This window comes from Natrix helvetica (genome assembly GCF_964273705.1).
Source record: "Natrix helvetica genome assembly, chromosome: 1".
NCBI classification, from domain to species: domain Eukaryota; kingdom Metazoa; phylum Chordata; class Lepidosauria; order Squamata; family Natricidae; genus Natrix; species Natrix helvetica.
Genome location: NC_138548.1, coordinates 133,615,154 through 133,633,123, shown reverse-complemented (window position 1 = coordinate 133,633,123; position 17,970 = coordinate 133,615,154). Strand labels below are relative to the sequence as shown.

At 40.3% G+C, this 17,970-nt stretch overlaps 1 long non-coding RNA gene across 2 annotated transcripts; it reads left to right on the top strand.

Annotated features, from left to right (window-relative positions):
• Window positions 1-2,653: 2,653 nt before the first annotated feature.
• LOC309383089 lies at window positions 2,654-16,342 on the top strand. 2 transcript variants are annotated; one of them, XR_014173753.1, is made up of 4 exons: window positions 2,654-2,709; window positions 3,335-3,497; window positions 11,680-11,726; window positions 14,082-16,342. It is a non-coding gene; the product is annotated as an uncharacterized lncRNA (long non-coding RNA). The 2 variants fall into 2 exon arrangements; XR_014173752.1 differs by lacking the exon at window positions 11,680-11,726.
• Window positions 16,343-17,970: the final 1,628 nt, after the last annotated feature.

The window sequence follows — 17,970 nt, the reverse complement described above, 5'->3', positions numbered from 1 at the left end:
AGTTCGGAGAACCAGCAAATACCATCTCTGGCTGGCCCCAGAGTAGGGAGAGAATGGGGATTTTGCAGTATCTTTCCCCTGCCACACCCACCAAGCCACGCCCACAGAACCAGTAGTAAAAAATGTGAATTTCACCACTGATCCTTCCCCTGCCATGCCCACCAAGCCATGCCCCGCCCACTAAGCCATGCCCACAGAACCAGTAGTAAGAAAAATTGAATCCCATCACTGGGAGGATCCTTAGTGACAGGGGTGCCTTCACAGTTGGCCTCTGAGATGGCAGACATCTTTTAACCTGGTAACTATAGGAAGTGATGTTATACTTGGAACACCACAATAAAAAAGTTCGTCTAGCTGACAACTGCCCGTAGACATTATGCCAAGGTTAATTAGAGTAAGTAGTCTTCATTTCCTCATAACATTTTTGACAGCTAATTAGAGTAGCTTGGCAAGGTTGCTGTTCCCCAGCTCCCATTGATAAATGGGGAAGAAGGTGTTTGTAGTGTGTGGAGATGCTGTTTGTGGCCTTCTGGGTTGGTTCTGAGAAATGTCACCAGGAACCCCACTCTGAACTGCTTGAGAGTGTGAAACCAAGTAATGGATCATTTTAAAGCATCAAAAACAATGCCACGAAATGGAAAACAGTTTTAAAAGATTTATGGATAGAGATGGCCCAAGACGACATGCTGCTCTGGGTGTTAATTCAAGCAACACCCAATCAGTCAAATGAGCAAATTAATTTTATTCCCCCCCCTCCCTTTGGCTTTTAGTTTACTAGGCAGAACTGTAGGGGGTGGAGTTGCTTATCAAGGAGCCTTCAATCATGAGCAAAATTGACCACCGTAACAATAATGAGGCTGATTATAATCAATGGTGACCAGCATGACATTCAGGCATACTGGTTGATAGGCTTGTGGGAAGATAGAACAGCTCCCATTGGGACTAGAGAAAGACAAGAATTGACCTCAGGTTACTAGGGCAACACCAAAGAAGAAGATGGAAATAAAGAGTTTTCATCATCCAGATTTTTGCAGCCCAGATCTGGTTCCTCCTTTCAATCTGATTTGGCCTTTCTTTGCACAGTATCAATTCATGAGTCTTTTAGTGCTCAACCCAGACCGACAATGACTGATAATGTTACCTATCACACTAAGATCCAGTTTGTGTAACTATAGTTTGTGAATCAAAACCACCATTGGTTCGGTTGGCACAACCTTCTGAGTTATGGACAGCAATATGCTCATTCTGTGTGTGTGTATGTGGAGCGTGTGTGTGTGTGTGGACAGGGTTTCTCAACTCCCCAACCTGGAGCCACCAGAGATATATTTGACTCTTTAACTTATGGCTTTCAGGAAGCTTCTGAATGTCCTTTTTCCCTAGTGGGGTGGGGTGGGGACATCAATTTTTTAAAAAATAATAATAAATGTCAAATGCTCATTATTATTTCATAAAACAGTAAGTTGTGAGATTAGGACAGTTTAAAAATATTACAAATAAACCAAAAATAAATGATAAAATTAATCACGGTTTACAAACTTCATAACACTAAGGCTATGCTGTGAGTCAAATCAGTGTGATAACATATGAAGGCCTAGTTCTCTATCTGGTAAGGCCCAGGAGAAGTAGTCAAGATTAGTAATTCACTTTTCACTGAACCCAAGAGTGAGATGGAGACTCTTCTTCCCATGCGTTTCCCATATTTCAATATTGTCATTCCTGAAACTCTCTATTGTACACTGTACTTCTGTGTTAGGGATTCTTTTCTACTTGGATAGGATTCTCACATGACTTAGATGCCCAGGAGGGGTAAATCTCAGCCCAGTTGTATCTCAAAGAAACTTTTGAGAAGGCCACATAAAGCAACAGTGGTTTTTATTGTAGTCACCCACCCTAGTAACATAGTGGATCAGAAATAAATATTCTTACTTCTCTGCCTCATTAATTTGTCCTTTCCATCGGTGACTGCAGCAAGGTCATCTGTTAGCTATGCACATTTGAAATTGCATTTCTGGGAAAGTCACGATCACAATAAATCAGGCGATCCTTTTTCAAATCATCAAAAACCCAGGTGATGATCCGAGAACCGAGATGATCGATCTGCTACTGTGAGCCATCATCCACTTCCAGTCTGCTTCAAGGCCGTGAGCAAGAGAAGGACCCACCAAAACCTGCCCCCAGACCTTAAAAAGACCATCAAACTGCACTAAGATCTACAATATAGATTGGATGTGGATTTTGTGGGGGTAAACTCTGCAGTAAAGATTATCCTACTGATAATCTGATTTTGTGCTTCTTTTCTTCCCTATTCGTGTTACATCTGGATTATTATATTTCAGATGTATATTCCCTATGTAACCATCATGAAAATGGAACTTGAAAAAAGTTTCCCCTCAAAGAAAGAAAGGCACAATTCATGATTATACTGTAATATTTGAAATCCTACACAGAGCCAAATTAAAGAAATGAAGAATATATTGCTCTTATCTAGACTTGTAAAGAATTGATCCTGAAACCCTTTAAGTTATCAATCCTCTTCTGCTCAAATCTAGATATAGCTTAATGGTTAAATTTATTCTTTTTGGGGGCGGGGGCGAGGGGGATATATTTATTTAGTCTGTAGCACCACCTGCTGTTCTTGTCTGGATGTGCAGCTGTTGAGAATGGTAACTCAATATAAGGCGGCGTTCCTTAAAAGGTTTTTCCTTTAAGGTATACAAAAGAGCTTTTTATTGTATACATTATCAATATTTACCACATTAAAGATAAAATGACACCTTTGGATAATGTTTATTTATTGAGTCATAAATAATATTGTAAAAATAATAATATTAAGCTCATTAGATATAAATGAAACATTTTTTTCACAAAAAAATCATGAAAATTTTTTAATAAATAAAAAAAATCTTGGAAGATCCTCTTGGTCTCTGGACCACACTTCTGAGAAACACTGATATATGGAAAGAATGAAGAAAAAGATGGTGAAGAAAAAATATTAAGACTTTTTTCAACAAATACTGAAAGTTTTGGTCTTATTTTAATAATTTAGAACTTCACTAAATCCTCATTAAATCTTGTTTGGGATATTTGCTGAGGATATCTTTACTAGTCTGCTTTCTTTTGTCCTGATTGATTGAAATTTCATGTATTTTGGTCTCTTTTAGTTTTCTGTTTCGTATTCTACTTTGTGAACATTTAAATCTTTGGTGCATGGACAATGCCCTTGAATGGCTGCGGTACTTAATAGGCTGACAGACACAGGGCAGGATAATAATTCTGCAGCTTTTATTTATTAACTGCAAAGAATAGTAAGACTGATTCTGTCTCCTCTCTTAAGATATTCATGGAAGGATTGTTTGTCACTCATCTAGAGTTGATGCTGATTTTGAGCAAAGAAACTGTGGATAAGATCAAACAAACATAATGAAAGCTACTGAAACCACTTATGTTTCAGTTATCAATGTTTAAAGGTATCCTATTGATTCCAGATAATTAGTGAGGTAAGTCTGAATTCAATCTATTTTTATTTCACTAAACTGAGTATTGTTCATGAAAATGTATAGTCTTTGATTAATGACCACTCATTCAATGACTGTTGTGATGCATGAGTTGGGTTATGACCGGTCCTCAAAGTTACTGCCTGTCCCAGTATTTCCACAGTCACCTGATTGCAATCAGAATAACAGAGTTGGAAGGGACTTTGGAGGTCTTCTTGTCCAACCTCCTACCCAAGCAAGAGATCGTATACTGTTTCTGACAAATGTCTGCCCAATTTCTTTTTAAAAACCTCCAGTGATGGAGTCTTTTTGGAATTGGGTTTAATCTTTTTTTAACTTTTGTGATGTGTGTTTTTAATGTTGTACGCCGCCCTGAGTCCTTTGGAGAAGGGCGGCATATAAATCCAAATAAACCTAAACCTAAACCTACCCACAAGTTCTGAAGGCAACCGGTTCCACTGGTTTATCAATCTCACTGTCAGGAAATTTCTCCTTAATTTTAGATTGTTTCTCTCCTTGACTAGTTTCCATCCATTGCTTTTTCTCCTGCCTTTAGGTGCTTTGGGAGAATAAATTGCCCCCCCCCTTTTTATGGGAGCCTCTTAGACATGCTGCTATCATGTTACTCCAACTCCTTCTTTTCATTAAGTTGACATACCCAATTCCTGCAACTGTTCTTCATATGTTTTAGCCTCCAGTCCCCTAATCATTTTGTTGCTCTTCCCTACACTCTTTCTAGAGTCTCAACATCTTTTTTTACATTGCGGTAACCAAAATTGGGTGCCGTATTCCAAGTGTGGGCTTACCAAGGCATTATAAAGCAGTACTGACACTTCGTGCGATATTGATTTTATCCTTCTGTTAATGTAGCCTAGGATTGCATTGACTTTTTGGGAGGCTGCAGCACTCTGCAACAACCTGGATGCTTGGAAACTGGTTTGTGCTTATGACGGTTTCAGCATCTCATGATTTGTGAGCTCCCCTACAGGCTTCCTACAAGCAAAGTAAACAGGGGGGGCTGGCAGGGAAGATCATAATTTGCTTGGAGACGTCTTCTCCAACAGAACACCCTCTCCTAATCTTCTCAAACTCTGTAGTCTATTGGTCAAAGATTCCCCTGTACGCTAACCAGCATGGATAGTGCACTCAAAGATAAGGTGGAAAGAAGCCTGTTACATATTGAGACTGGAGCAATAGGCTCCACCAAGGTCCTCCATTCCGATGGGAAAATACTCAAAGCCAATTGCTGAGCCATCTGACAGCTCCCTATCAAAGAGATGTCAGACAGGCCAGGGCTGAATCTGTACATAGTTATCTTATAAAGAGCTGTTTGCTGTCACTGAAGCCTGAGTCCTGTCTCATCCGTTCACTCTATCTAAAGTAGCCCAATCCATTTAGAGAGTATATTGCCAAATGTCCTGTTTAAATAGACAAATAACAATACAGTTTTCTCTAAAAAATGAAGCTAAGCACAGCCTTGCAATGGTGTTACAGTATAGAATGCTTCTTTTCAGGATTTCAATGAACCATGTCATTTTTACACTATTTTTACACTATTTTCCTTTATCCATTCTCACCATCTGTCTGATTTCCCTACTCACTGATTTATGTTTTAAATATATGCCGCCTCTACTTTTTCTTTTGAGAACTATGCTCAAAAAGTGCATTATTTTTGCTTTCTAGCAATAATCCTAGCCGAAGAAGTGTGGTAGTTCTTAGGCAAGACATCAGTTGCTGAAATGGACTAATTCATTCAATAACTTTCCACGGGAAATAAATATTTTGGTGCTGTTGAGACCACAAGCAATTTTTAGCATCCCTCTGAGCTGGTTGTGCTGAGGAGTATTTATTAGGCAATGGAAGTACTTCCCTTCATCATATGATTCCCTGGCATTTTACAAAAGTAAAAAAAAAAAAGAGAGAGAGAAAAATCTCCAATTGCAAAGTGTGGCAAAACTGCAATGTGCAACAACACTAAAATATCAGTTAATGGACCAAAAAGGCCAGAATTTTTTTTTTTTTTTTTTTTGGAGGGGAGGGGAGAAACCACTTGAAAGTCTTATGGATTTTTTTTTTTATAAAAAGGGTGATGCGTAATACCACATAGTTAGGAACACAGTTGAATTGTGACATCCTGGGAAAAACCCTGTAGCACTTTTCCTATCTTTGGAGGTAATATCTTCTTTAGCGTTATCTCATTGGCTAACTGTAGAGCATGTGCAGATTGTTACTGGAGCAGCTGTGCCACTTAATATAGAGGTGTTGGGTAAGTTCTTTAGATAAGCACTATTAATATATAGATATTTAAACAAGGGAATGAGTCATGAATCTATATCTCTATTTATCTATATTTGTATTTCAGTGTACACTGTATCAAAAGAGCCATGATGGCTCAGCGGTTAAAGACAGTGGAAAACTAACAGCCAGGAGTTGAGACCCGAGCACTGCATGATGGGATGAACTCTCATTACTGGTCTCAGCTCCTGCCCACCTAGCAGTAGGAAAGCATCAAATGTAAATAAATAGTTTTGGTGGGAAGATAACAATGTTCCATGAAGCTCAGCATATAGCCATATTGGCCACATGACCATGGAAGTATCTTCAGACATCCCTGGCTCCCTCGGCTAAGAAATAGAGATGAGCGCTACTTTCTAGATTCGGACTTGATTGGACAGGGGAAACCTTAGCTTTACCTATACATGTCAGGATTCCAAATAGCATCCTAAAGTAAATCAGAGTCCAAGGCAAAGTATTGCTCAAAGTTCCAATTTATTAAGAGAGCCGTGTTGGCACATCTGGGAAAACCCGAATCTGAGAGCTTCACGGTTTTCCCCACCCAGTTGAAAATTCAAGATCTTGCCCCCACACCCACAAGTCCATCACATGGTCCAATCTTCCACTGCCATGCTGGCAGTTCCACCCATCCAGTTCCGGTCAGGTGCAGAGGTGCAGAGACAAAGGATGACCTTGGCTTTCTAGAAAGAATTTTGTTATGGCTACATAGTATGTGACTCCTACAATCCCCTCTCCCGTTTCCTACAATAAAAAATGCATAGTAGAATAATAGAAAATGTGGCAGGCCAAAGATCCGAAAGAAAAGATGGCTGCAGGCCTGACAGTACACTGCATCACCCTAAAATATATTTTCAATGGGTGAAAAAAGAGTTTAAGGCTATCACTAGACCGTGGCCCTTATATTTAATCTTTGCTGATTTGCTCTGCAAGGCATTTAGGAGCGAGTGCGGCAGTCCCATTCACTCACAGCAGTTGATATACGATGTCACTTTTGACACATCCCACAGAGCCATTCGGTAAACTCAGGCTCACTGGCCTCACACCTCCAGCAGTTCCTGAACGGCTTGATGTCAGGGACTGATTTGATTAATGAAGTCAAGTTAAAGCAGAAATCTGTTCAGATGCAGCTTCTCTGTTGGCAAATGGCTCCACAACCCACAGAAAAAAGTGGAGTTCCAACAGCTGGGGAAAAAAGGAACATATGTCCTGGCATCTGTGGAAGACCTCATAAGGGATAGAAATGTCCTCATTCTGATATGCCTCTTCAAAGTGATGTCTGGCTTAAGCCTTTTTAAGCAGCAAAAAGAAAAAAATAAGAAATGTCCTACTATTGAACTGGAAATCAAAGTCCAGCTGAATTGTTGCATCTTACTTTGGATAATTTTCACCTGAAAGTCTAACTGTTGTACAAATTCCATGGTTCCTTGCTTTCTTCCACACATGACTCAAAGGTGCTTTTTCCAAAAGGCAACTGGGCTTTCTTGGGTTTTTTTCCTTGAAAATGTTTCTCTTCTCATCCAAGAAGCTTCTTCAGTCAGAAGCTAGAACTGAAGTCAGAACTGAAGAAGCTTCTTGGATAAGAAGTGAAATGTTTTTCAAAGAAGAAAAACAAAACCCAGGAAAGTCCAGTTGCCTTTTGGAAAAAGCACTTTTGGGACAACCATGACTCTGGATGATTGAGAATCTCCATGAACTTCCATGCATGACTTCAATAAATAGATGTTGTGAGAATTAAAGTGCAAAACAAACCATTCCCAGTTGCATCCTTCCAGATAGATGTTTTACACCTGGGGGAAAAAAAAACCTGTTTTCAGATATTTGGGCTGCACTAAACCATTCACATTTCTCTACCCAAAGAGCTCCATGTCGGACCTGGAAGTCATCTTTGACATTTGGGCCTTCAGGCCTGCCACATTTTCTACTGTGGGAAAATGGGAGAGGGGGTTATATGGAGTAAGGGTGATATATAGTCCAAATAACATTCTTTTCTCAGAGAGTCAAGGCCACATTGCCCTGCAGCTGTGATGAGGTGACTGGGAGGCATCTCCAGTTTGGATGGTGCCTGATTGGACCATATGATGGACATATGGGTGCTGGGCAGGGACTTGAACTGTCTTTTGGGTGGGGAAAACCTGGAAACTTTCAGATTCGGGTTTTCCCAGATGTGCCAATGTGACATCGTTAATAAAATGGAACTATTTTTCTCTTCCTACTTGTGGTTGTTATCCATCTGCAGAATTCGTCTCCCCCCACAAAGACACATCAATCAAATCTCAGAATAAGCAGCAACTATAATGTAGATGTGATGTGAAATAGGACTGCAATTAAAATAAAACCTTAAACTTTCTCGAAGAGCTTGATGTTGTTCTGTAGAATTCCTCTTCACTCTGGTTGTGAACCTGTTGCACTAGTTGTGTGCAACAAGAAGTTGGGTAAGTTAATTAAAGCATTTAGTTTGAGGTAAAGTTTTCAGAAAATCAACCTTTTATTAGTCTCATACATAAAATTATTTGCCTGTTGTGTTACATGCATATTACTGGTAGTCCTCAACTTATGACCGCAATTGAGCCCAACATTTCTGTTGCTAAGGAAGATATTTGTTAAGTGAGTTTTGCTCCATTTTATGCCCTGTCTGATCACAATTGTTAACCAAATCATTGCAGCTATTAAGTTAGTAACATGGCTGTTAAGTGAATGTGGTTTTCCCATTGACTTTGCTTGTCAGAAGGACGCAAAAAGTGATCACATGACCTGGGACACTGCAACTGTCATAAATACAAGTCAGTTGCCAAGCATCTGAATTTTCAACACGTGATCATGGGGATGTTGCCATGGTTGTAAATCTGAAAAATGGTCATGTCACTTTTTTCAGTGCCGTTGTAACTTTGAACGGTCACTAAATGAACTGTTGTAAGTTGGGGACTACCCTGTTTCCCTGAAAATAAGACCTCCCTGGATAATAAGCCCAATTGGGCTTTTGAGCACATGCACTAAAATAAGCCCTCCCCCGAGAATAAGCCCACCCCTAAAATATTGTAACTATTAAGTGACCACGTTTGCCGCCTCCTGCACCTCAAAAATAATAGGACCTCCCTGAAAATAAGGCCAAGTGCTTATTTCGGGGGTCAAAAGCAAATAACACCCTGTCTTATTTTGGGGAAAACACATTACCATTCCCAACATCCTGGAAGTATGGCCTGTGGTGATGCAGGCTGAGAATGTAGTCCAGAAACAACGAAGATGTGCAGATTAGTCTATTTTTGACCTATTGACTACAGATGGCAGAAAATCCAGGCATTCTGTAATCAAGGTAAATCTTGCAAATCTTGAAAAATGCCATCTCAACAGTCAGATTAGCATTTTTCAACTTTGAAAACTTCCAAATGTGTGTACTGGAATTCCCATAATTCTTAGTTATGGCCATACTGAGTGGAATACTAGAACTGAAATTTGCCAAGATTGCCAATTGCAAAGATGGAAAATTTGGATTTAGAAAACTGAATTCACCAACTTTTAGAAGTACCATAGTAAATAACAGATTTTTTCTCAGTTTATCTGTATTTTTGGGAGTATAAGACGCATCTTTTTCCCTCAAAAAGGAGGCTGAAAATCTGGGGGCGTCATAACACTGAATACAGCATTTTTTTTGCCTTCCTAACCCCCGCCCCCTTCACCAAAATGGCCATGCATAGCTTTTAGGAGGCTTTCAGAGTGCTCTGGGGGCTGGGGAGGGCAGAAATGAGTGAAAAACAGGGTTTTTGCTGAATTTTGCCCCCCCCAGCCCCCAGGAGCATTCTATAAGCCTCCTAAAGGCTATCCATGCCTCTTTTTTGACAGAAAAATGGGCTGGTTTTTGCTCGTTTTTGCCCCCCCCCACCATCCTCCAGGAGCACTCTACAAGCCTCCTAAAGGCTATTCATGCCCTTTTTTTGAAAAAAAAAACCAGGCCCGTTTTCACAAAAAACAGGCCATTTTGGGGAGGTTTGCAGAGTGCAAAAACATTTTTTTAAATTTGCCTCTTCAAAACATTGGTGCGTCTTATACTCCAAAAAATACAGTAATCACTTTCTTTTAAAAGATAGTAGGTCAGGCAGCATCTGGGATGGCATTTTTTCCCCATTATTGTTGCAGTATCACTTTCTTGTTAAGCTACAAAAGTTACATTATACGGAGACCGACAATTCACCAATGACATATTTTCTACAAGATCAAGTGGTTGCAAACATATATACTTTCAGCACAGATGTTTTATTTTGCTAAAAGGCTTGTGCTACTTGGTCAATGGTTTCTTGCAAATAAGGACAGGAACATTTTTTCTATTAGTAACTTTAAATGGCCTCTCTTTTTCCAGTCCAATGCATTTATTGTTCATTGCATTCAAAATCCACAGAGAATTCATCAAACAAAAGCAAATGTTTTTAGTATAATTTCTAAGCATGTTTCCTAGGGAGCAACATCTTGAAGATAGTTTACTTCAAAAATATTTATAATTCAAGGTCTTGTTTAGTTCATTTTACAGCAGCCCAGTTCTTTAAAGACCTTCCAATGGTGTCTTCTTCTTGTCTTTATTGAACTTCATCTTAACTCAGGATCAACCATCACAGCCCAAGTCACACGTTCATTGCACTGACATGCCGAAATTCAGCAGCTGAAATCTATCAACTGTAATTTTGTCAAGAAAAGTTTTGCAATTAGATTTATTTTTGTCAGGTTGTTTTGAAAGCACAGGATTTAATAAATTATGAACATGATAGATTGAGTCTTCTTTTTGTTCTACTTTTTAGTTTTCTGTTCTATAAACATAATCCACCAATCCATGAGATTGAATTTGAGATTTTTATACTATGTCCCAGCAATTTACATGAAAACTGAATGTGGGTACAATGTGTAAGAAGAATAAAATCCAACCACCCCTAAGTAGGGCATTATCATCGTGCTAGTATATATTTGTCTTCAAGCCTCCTGCCTTCTCAGACTGTAGCCGTTGCTTAATATTTATCTGGAATTTCTTCAGCCTGACCTGAATTTGACTCGTGAAACTGAAGAGAGCCAGAAAAAGTGTGTAATGTCATAACATACAATTTTGCATACAAAATCCACCAGACGGTCCACTTCAGGATATTTCATCAGTCTTATTTATTTATTTCTAAAGGATAATTTAAGAGGTTCTGCCATCTATACCTTATATGTAAGCATTTTCTTGTTTTGCATCAAAACTTATTTTTAGCTAGTTGTTTTTCTTAAATGGAGATTGCATGAACTTTTGCCCTTGGTATTGTGCATTGTACTGATTGTTGGTTGGGTAATACTGATGAGAAGACAATTCCTCACCTCCTCCCTTAGCTGTGAAGAGGAAAGTGGCAGGGAGCAGGTTAGAAAACAGGTAGAAGGTGAAGCTTAATGGTTGATATTTATTTATTTATTTATAAAATGTATTGACCACCTCTATCTTGAGGGACCGTGTGAGGCAGTCAGGGAAGACAAAAGCTGCTTGCCTATTGAAACAAATAATTTAATGTCCTAACACAGAAGATGATATTATTTAACATAAATAACAAATACCATCCGTTTTCTTTCCTCTGTATTTGATGATTCTGGAAGCCAGGATGGTTGATAGAGAATATGCAAATATTGCAAAATAAATGAAATGGTGTAAGAAAATAACATCTTAGGCATGTGCCTCTTTTGACAGTGATTTTAACTTTTTATTCTTTCCAGAGCCCATTTCTCTGTTTCTAGCTGCACAGGTTTTATGTGAGGGAAAAGACGGAGTGCATAAGTGAATAGGGATTTTCACCTGAAGCGTCCATTTTCAGCCTCAATACAGTTCCCAGAAAACAATTTGTCATCGGCCCAAATGGGGCTGACTTGGTTCTGTTTGGTTTTCTAGGTCATCCCGAACCCCTTGCAGGGAGTCCCAATGCTACATTTGAGCAGGTGCGTTTCCTGCTGTTTGGCGCAGCAGTGTTTCCTTTTTGGGTTGGTGTCATTCTTCGCGTAGCATATGGTGGTTGGAAAACCAGATCATCTGCTACATTAACAAAATAAACACTGAGAAGTATCCAGGCTGTTTATTGTACTCTGGTGACTTAAGTGTTTTCCTGATTCATCAGCTTCCGTCATGCCTATTTATGGAAGCCTTTCAAAGCCTATAGCACAGGGATGTCAAACTTGATTTCATTCAGGGCCACATCAGGGTTGTGTTTGACCTCCAGGGTCTGCTGGGTGTGGCCAGGATGGGCGTAGCCAGCTCGACATCACTCCTGTCAGGGGCATCTTCCCAGGCTCTGTTTTCGGCTGCGATGGTCTCCTGCAGCGCTCTGCCAGAGAAAACAGAGCTCGGGAGGGTTGCACATGGCCTTCCCAAGCTTTGTTTCCAGATCCGTCCCATGGGCTTTGAGTTTGAAACCCCTGCTTTAGTACAAGACAGGGATTTTCAGCACAAGGCACATTTTCCTAAGGAAACACAAAGAGCAGCTTGGGAATATTTCTTGTTCCATCTCAAGAAATGTCATACGATCCTTACTATAGAAATACAGATAGTCCTCGACTTACAACCACAACTGAGCCCAAAATTTACGTTGGTAGGTGAGACATTTGTTAAGTGAGTTTTGCCCCATTTTTACCACCTTTCTTGCCAGAATTGCTAAATCAAACATTACAATTGTTAAATTAGTAGTGGCTAATTTAACAATTGTTAAAGTGAATCTGGTTTCCCCATTGACTTGGCTTGTCAGAAGGTCACCAAAAGTAATCACATGACCCCAGGACACTGCAACCATCACAAATATGAATGACTTGCCAAGCATCTGAATTTTGATCACGCGACCATGGGGATGCTGCAATGGTCGTAAGTGTGAAAACTGGTCAGAGGGCAGAGGCGGTATTCAGCCAGGTATGCCAGGTTCTGGAGAACCGGTAGTGGAAATTTTGAGTAGTTCGGAGAACCGGCAAATAGACTGGCCCTGCCCCCACTGCCTCCCAGCTGATCTTCTTTTGTTGCCCTGAACAGGAGAACGGAGCTGGAAAGCAGGTTAGTGCGGTGGGCAGGAAATGGGGATTTTGTAGTATCTTTCCCCTGCCACGCCGACAAAGCCATGCCCCAAAGCCATGCCATGCCCCCAAAGCCATGCCCCCAAGGCCATGCAACACCCACAAAGCCATGCCCCCAAAGCCATGCCATACCCACAAAGCCATGCCCCCAAAGCCATGCCACACCCACAAAGCCATGCCCACAAAGCCATGCCACACCCACAAAGCCATGCCCCAAAGCCATGCCATGCCCCCAAAGCCATGCCCCCAAAGCCATGCCACACCCACAAAGCCATGCCCCAAAGCCATGCCACACCCACAAAGCCATGCAACACCCCAAAGCCACACCCAGAGAACCGGCAGTAAAACTTTTTGAATCCCACCACTTATCAGAAGTCACTTTTTTCAGTGCTGTTGTAACTTTAAATGGTCACTTAATTAACTGGGTAAGTCGAGGACTATTTGTAGAGGGGTGGGTGGGTGTCAACTCAGTATATCCAATGAAATCATGGGATTATGAAAGGGATCAGTGATACATTTTTTTGGAACCCTGTATTTAATCATTGTATTTGCTTAAACATTCTCCTGCTATGTTACTTTATCTGCGCTGTTTCAAGGGGAGCCAGACATTGATCCATCAACCTCTAGCTCCTTTTGAAATATCACAGATGGCAATAATGGAAATGGCAGGATTATATATGGCCATTTGAAGGAGCTGGAGAGCGCCCTGGAGCAGAAAGATGGGTTATCAATCAAAATAATAAAGACAGAATGAATATACATAATTGATGAACAGTTTTACCATGTTTAAACTAGAAAGTAAAATATATTGGTAAAGTTACCTTTGGGTTATGCTGTCAGTCTTTCCATGTTTCTGACACAAATACATCTTAGTCTCCCTATTGTCTGCTCTCTCCTGCCCTCCACAGGTCCCAAATTACACTGGAATAAAGTATTACGTAGTGGCTGTTTACACCAAACTGGATCTAGTAGAAATAAAGGACCAAAGGACCCTGTCAGAATCATATCCGACAGGGCAGAAATTTAAGGCCAGATAAACCCATTGATTTCAATGAAAAAAAAGTATGTAAAAAGCAGCAAGTCTCTAAACATAGCTAGTAATTTATCTTAAAAAAAAAAGAATTTGGACCTGTCTTTAATAATATGGAAGGAAACATGGATAATGACTTGTTGATTTAAGAATGTTCATTTAGTGTAATCAAAGGATTTTGATACTGGTTTATTTTATTTTATTTGTAGGGTCACTTAGGAACAATGTGGATCTATGTTATGGATACTGCATCATTTTGATGCACATCAAACACCCCCTCATCGCCTGTCAACTCACATATACCACCCTACCTGGCCGCTGTCACTCATCAAACAGGAAGCCCCCTGAAATCAGAGTGGCAGTGCAAGAAAAATCATAAGGAAAGCTTGTCTGTACTCTTCCCCTGCATTTTATGTAAACAGATAAGAGACAAATTGGGAGATGAGTGGCTGAAGGATATTGGACAATCCATCATAGTGTTACTGCAAATTGCTTGAAATTCATCTGAAGGTGTTTAGAAACCTTCTGGATTAAGACACTGATAGTTTAATTATGAAAATTCTCACGTTGCTTTGCTATGCTGCATAATTACCTTTGCCCTGACATATTTTTCATTATACTTCAATTAGTGTGCAAAAGAATGTTATCTGTGATAGGTATAACCGGCTTTCTGAATACTCACTACTTCATCTGTAGGGTGAAAGATTAGGCCTTGCTTTGATAATTGTTTAGTCATGTGTGGCTAAAAAATCATCATGAACATAGTTAATTATGCTGTTAAGAGCAACACATTCCAACAATTAGAGATAGGGAACTGCCATTTAAATAGTCTAGGGTGCAAACAACCATTTATGCCCTGGAGAGTATTCCATATAGCTTGGAATACTCTCTAGAGCATAAATCTTAAAGAAAAAAAAACCCTAATGACCACATTATACCATTCATCATGTGATGAATTTCCTGTTGAAGTTGGAAGGTTTTATGTAACAACATGAGAGAAAATTATATATTCTCCTCGATGATATCCATTGGTTTTGTTCATTTTTTGGACACACTTTCCACAAGGCTCAAGATAACCTAATATAGTATTTACCGGCTGTTGATTTTTAAATCTATTATCTTTGAGATGAACTCTCATAATCAAATTGGGGAAGATTGCTGTGTAATATGAAAGCTTGATTTTTTCAAATGTTGATTCCCTGAATGGCTAACTTGGAAGTTAAGATTTATTTTCTAGAAAATATGTTGCTAGAAGTCAGGTGGTGTGAAATAAATTAATGCATGAATGAGTAAAATATAAATGCTGAAGCTGAAAAAAATACTTATTTCTATACTCAAAAGAAATTTCTCCCTCTTCCTAGTTCCACCGGGATTGATAATGATGTATCAAAATTGAAACTCACTCCTCTATGTATTTGCTTGGAATTCAAGAATATTTATCCCTAGAGAAGTATGCATAATATCCCCTCCTAAGACACTTTATACCTTCATCATGATTGACAATCATGAATGTTATTGCAATTTAAGAATGGGATATTCTTAAAAAGAATAGGTGAAAAAAAGAGAGAAAGAAATTAAGCTCCAATTACAAAAGCTGTGAACGGACTGGAATCACCCTGCTTCCCAATATCTGGTGCTTTCTAGTGTTCATTTTGGCATACTTAGGTTATTGGGATCCTGGATCTCATCCATAAAGTCTGGTTTCTACTTGGCAGGTAGAACAATAATATAATTGTGAATCCCCCATTTTGTATACTTCATTGTGCACTGAAGTATTCATTGCAACCCCATTTATTCTTTGCTACAATTAATCTCAGCTTAAGTTCTTGTTTTAAGCCACCCCGTGTCTTTCCAATTACTCTTCCACTCTTAATACCCTCAGTATTTATTTTATTTATTAAATTTATATGCTGCCCATCTCACTGTCAAGCGACTCTCTCAGTAACTCTCTCTTCCTTTCTGTTATTCCATCGATTCCTCCTGGTTTGTCGCTGTACACTCAGAAAAAGGCCCTGGAGTGAGTTGGGTTTAGGTGGCAAGCAAGAACCAGCTCCAGTGACTTGTTTGCATTCTAAAGAGCCTATTTGTTGTACCTGGCAAGTTGTACACACACTCTCTGTAAAAAATGAGTCCATTAAAAAAAAAAAGGATTGGGCTGCAAGCCAATCTCCTTTCCTAAATATTTTTAAGTGCATGATTAATACACTTCCCCAGCTTCTGTCTGGGGCTGCAGGGGGAGGTCAGAGAGCAGGTAAATGAAAGAAAATGGCTTCATTCGGCATTGACTAAGCTATTAATCATTGCCCATTTTCAATAAATCACAGCAGATGGCAGGAACTCATGGGAAATGACACACCATGTGGATGATGGGAACTGTGGGTTTTCGCAGACACCAGCAAGGGAAGAGGTCACTCTTGCACACCTGCCAAGTGCTGTGGAGCAGTGCTGGTGTTTCACACCTGCGCTTTCACCTCAGCATGACAGCGTTTTCCACAAAAGTGGCTCCTTTAGCAAGATTCAGGAATGGAAGCAAATCCCCATCCTTCTATCCCTCGCTGTGGTTACTTGCTTTTGTTTCTCACTGAGTCACACACAGGCCACCAGCCAGCCGGGGTGTGATTTCCAGAACAACTTAAGAAACTTAGTTAAAAGTGCGTGTTTTGGTCTGTGACTGTAAATAAAGTATTATTATTATTATTATTATTATTATTATTATTATTATTATTATTGTTAAAAGTGCTGTCAATTGTCCTATCACAGCACCTTCACCTTGTCTAAGCACAGCTGGACTGATAATATATTTCTGCAGCTGCGAAGGGCAAGGCTCAGACCACACATGTCCAATTCTTCTGGAACCTATTTCCCTCCTAGGTTTGTCTGTTGCCAACCTTGTGCATCACTGGCAAGGCCTGCCTTGACCGGAAACTAATACATTTCAATTTTATTATTGCTGCTGTATTGCTCTTAAATCCTGCTGTGCCAAGTACTTTTTTCTAGACTGGTCAGTTCACAGCATCAACCCAGAGATTTGTTTGAAAAATAGTTATGGTACACTACTAAGGCAATATATTGTCATTTAAAGATATTTAATCACCACATATGGTAGATTCTCTGTTTGAGACATCCATGTATCAAATCTTAGGTAAATGGAGCAGTATCTTCCACACTAGTGAGTCTCTAAACTAGGGGTGTCAAACTCAATTGTCCTGGAATCTGTAAGGGGCCGGCCCACCCCATCCCAGTGTACACACATGCACACAGGGGGCATCGGGGGCAGCAGCCCACAGTGGGGCCAAGTTGCATCGGGTGCACAAGGTCCAAGGACAAGACCTGCAAGGGGAGCAAGGAGAAGATGACCAGCGTCGACCAGCGTCAGCCAACCACAAGACAAAACAAACAATGGAACGGAGTAAGCGTGGTCCTCATCATGTGCCTCCCCCCGCCTCTGCCTGCTGCTTATACAGCCAATCTGGTGGTGGCAGTGGGCTCCAGGGCGGTGACTGCGCGGTGGCCAATGGTTTCCGGCTGCAGCTGCTCGTCGCCTGCCTCACCTCACCTCACCTCATCTCATGGGATGAGCCTCCTGTCCACCGGAGCTCCTTGATACACTCCCCAACCCCACCAAGCCCCCACAGGCATCACCCACCCCAGTAATGTCAAGCTGGCCATGCCCCCAGGTCAAGCCCAGTTGGTCAGAGCCACCCTGGCCACACCCCTCCCCCAGCCCCCAGAGACAACCCCAATGCTGATACGGCCCTCAATGAAATCGAGTTTGACACTCCTGCTCTAAGCAATGAGCTGCATGTTAATTCAAAGTGTCTCTTTTCAGAAAGCACCTCGAGTTATTTATTTATTTTAATATTAAACTGCAGGTATAATTGGAATAATCTAAGAGCCAGCAATTATTTATGAAAGTCGATCTTGCTTATTATTGTCTGAATACTTAGTGGCTAGGTGAAGAACTGGAGTTGGGTAATGCAATTCTTGAAACTCTCTTGCGTTAGCAGAATTGAGAACTGTATTAGTTTGGCACTATCAGAGGAGTAACAATGCATTATGTGGCTTCCAGAAAGGTTAAGTGAGATCACTCCACAAGGT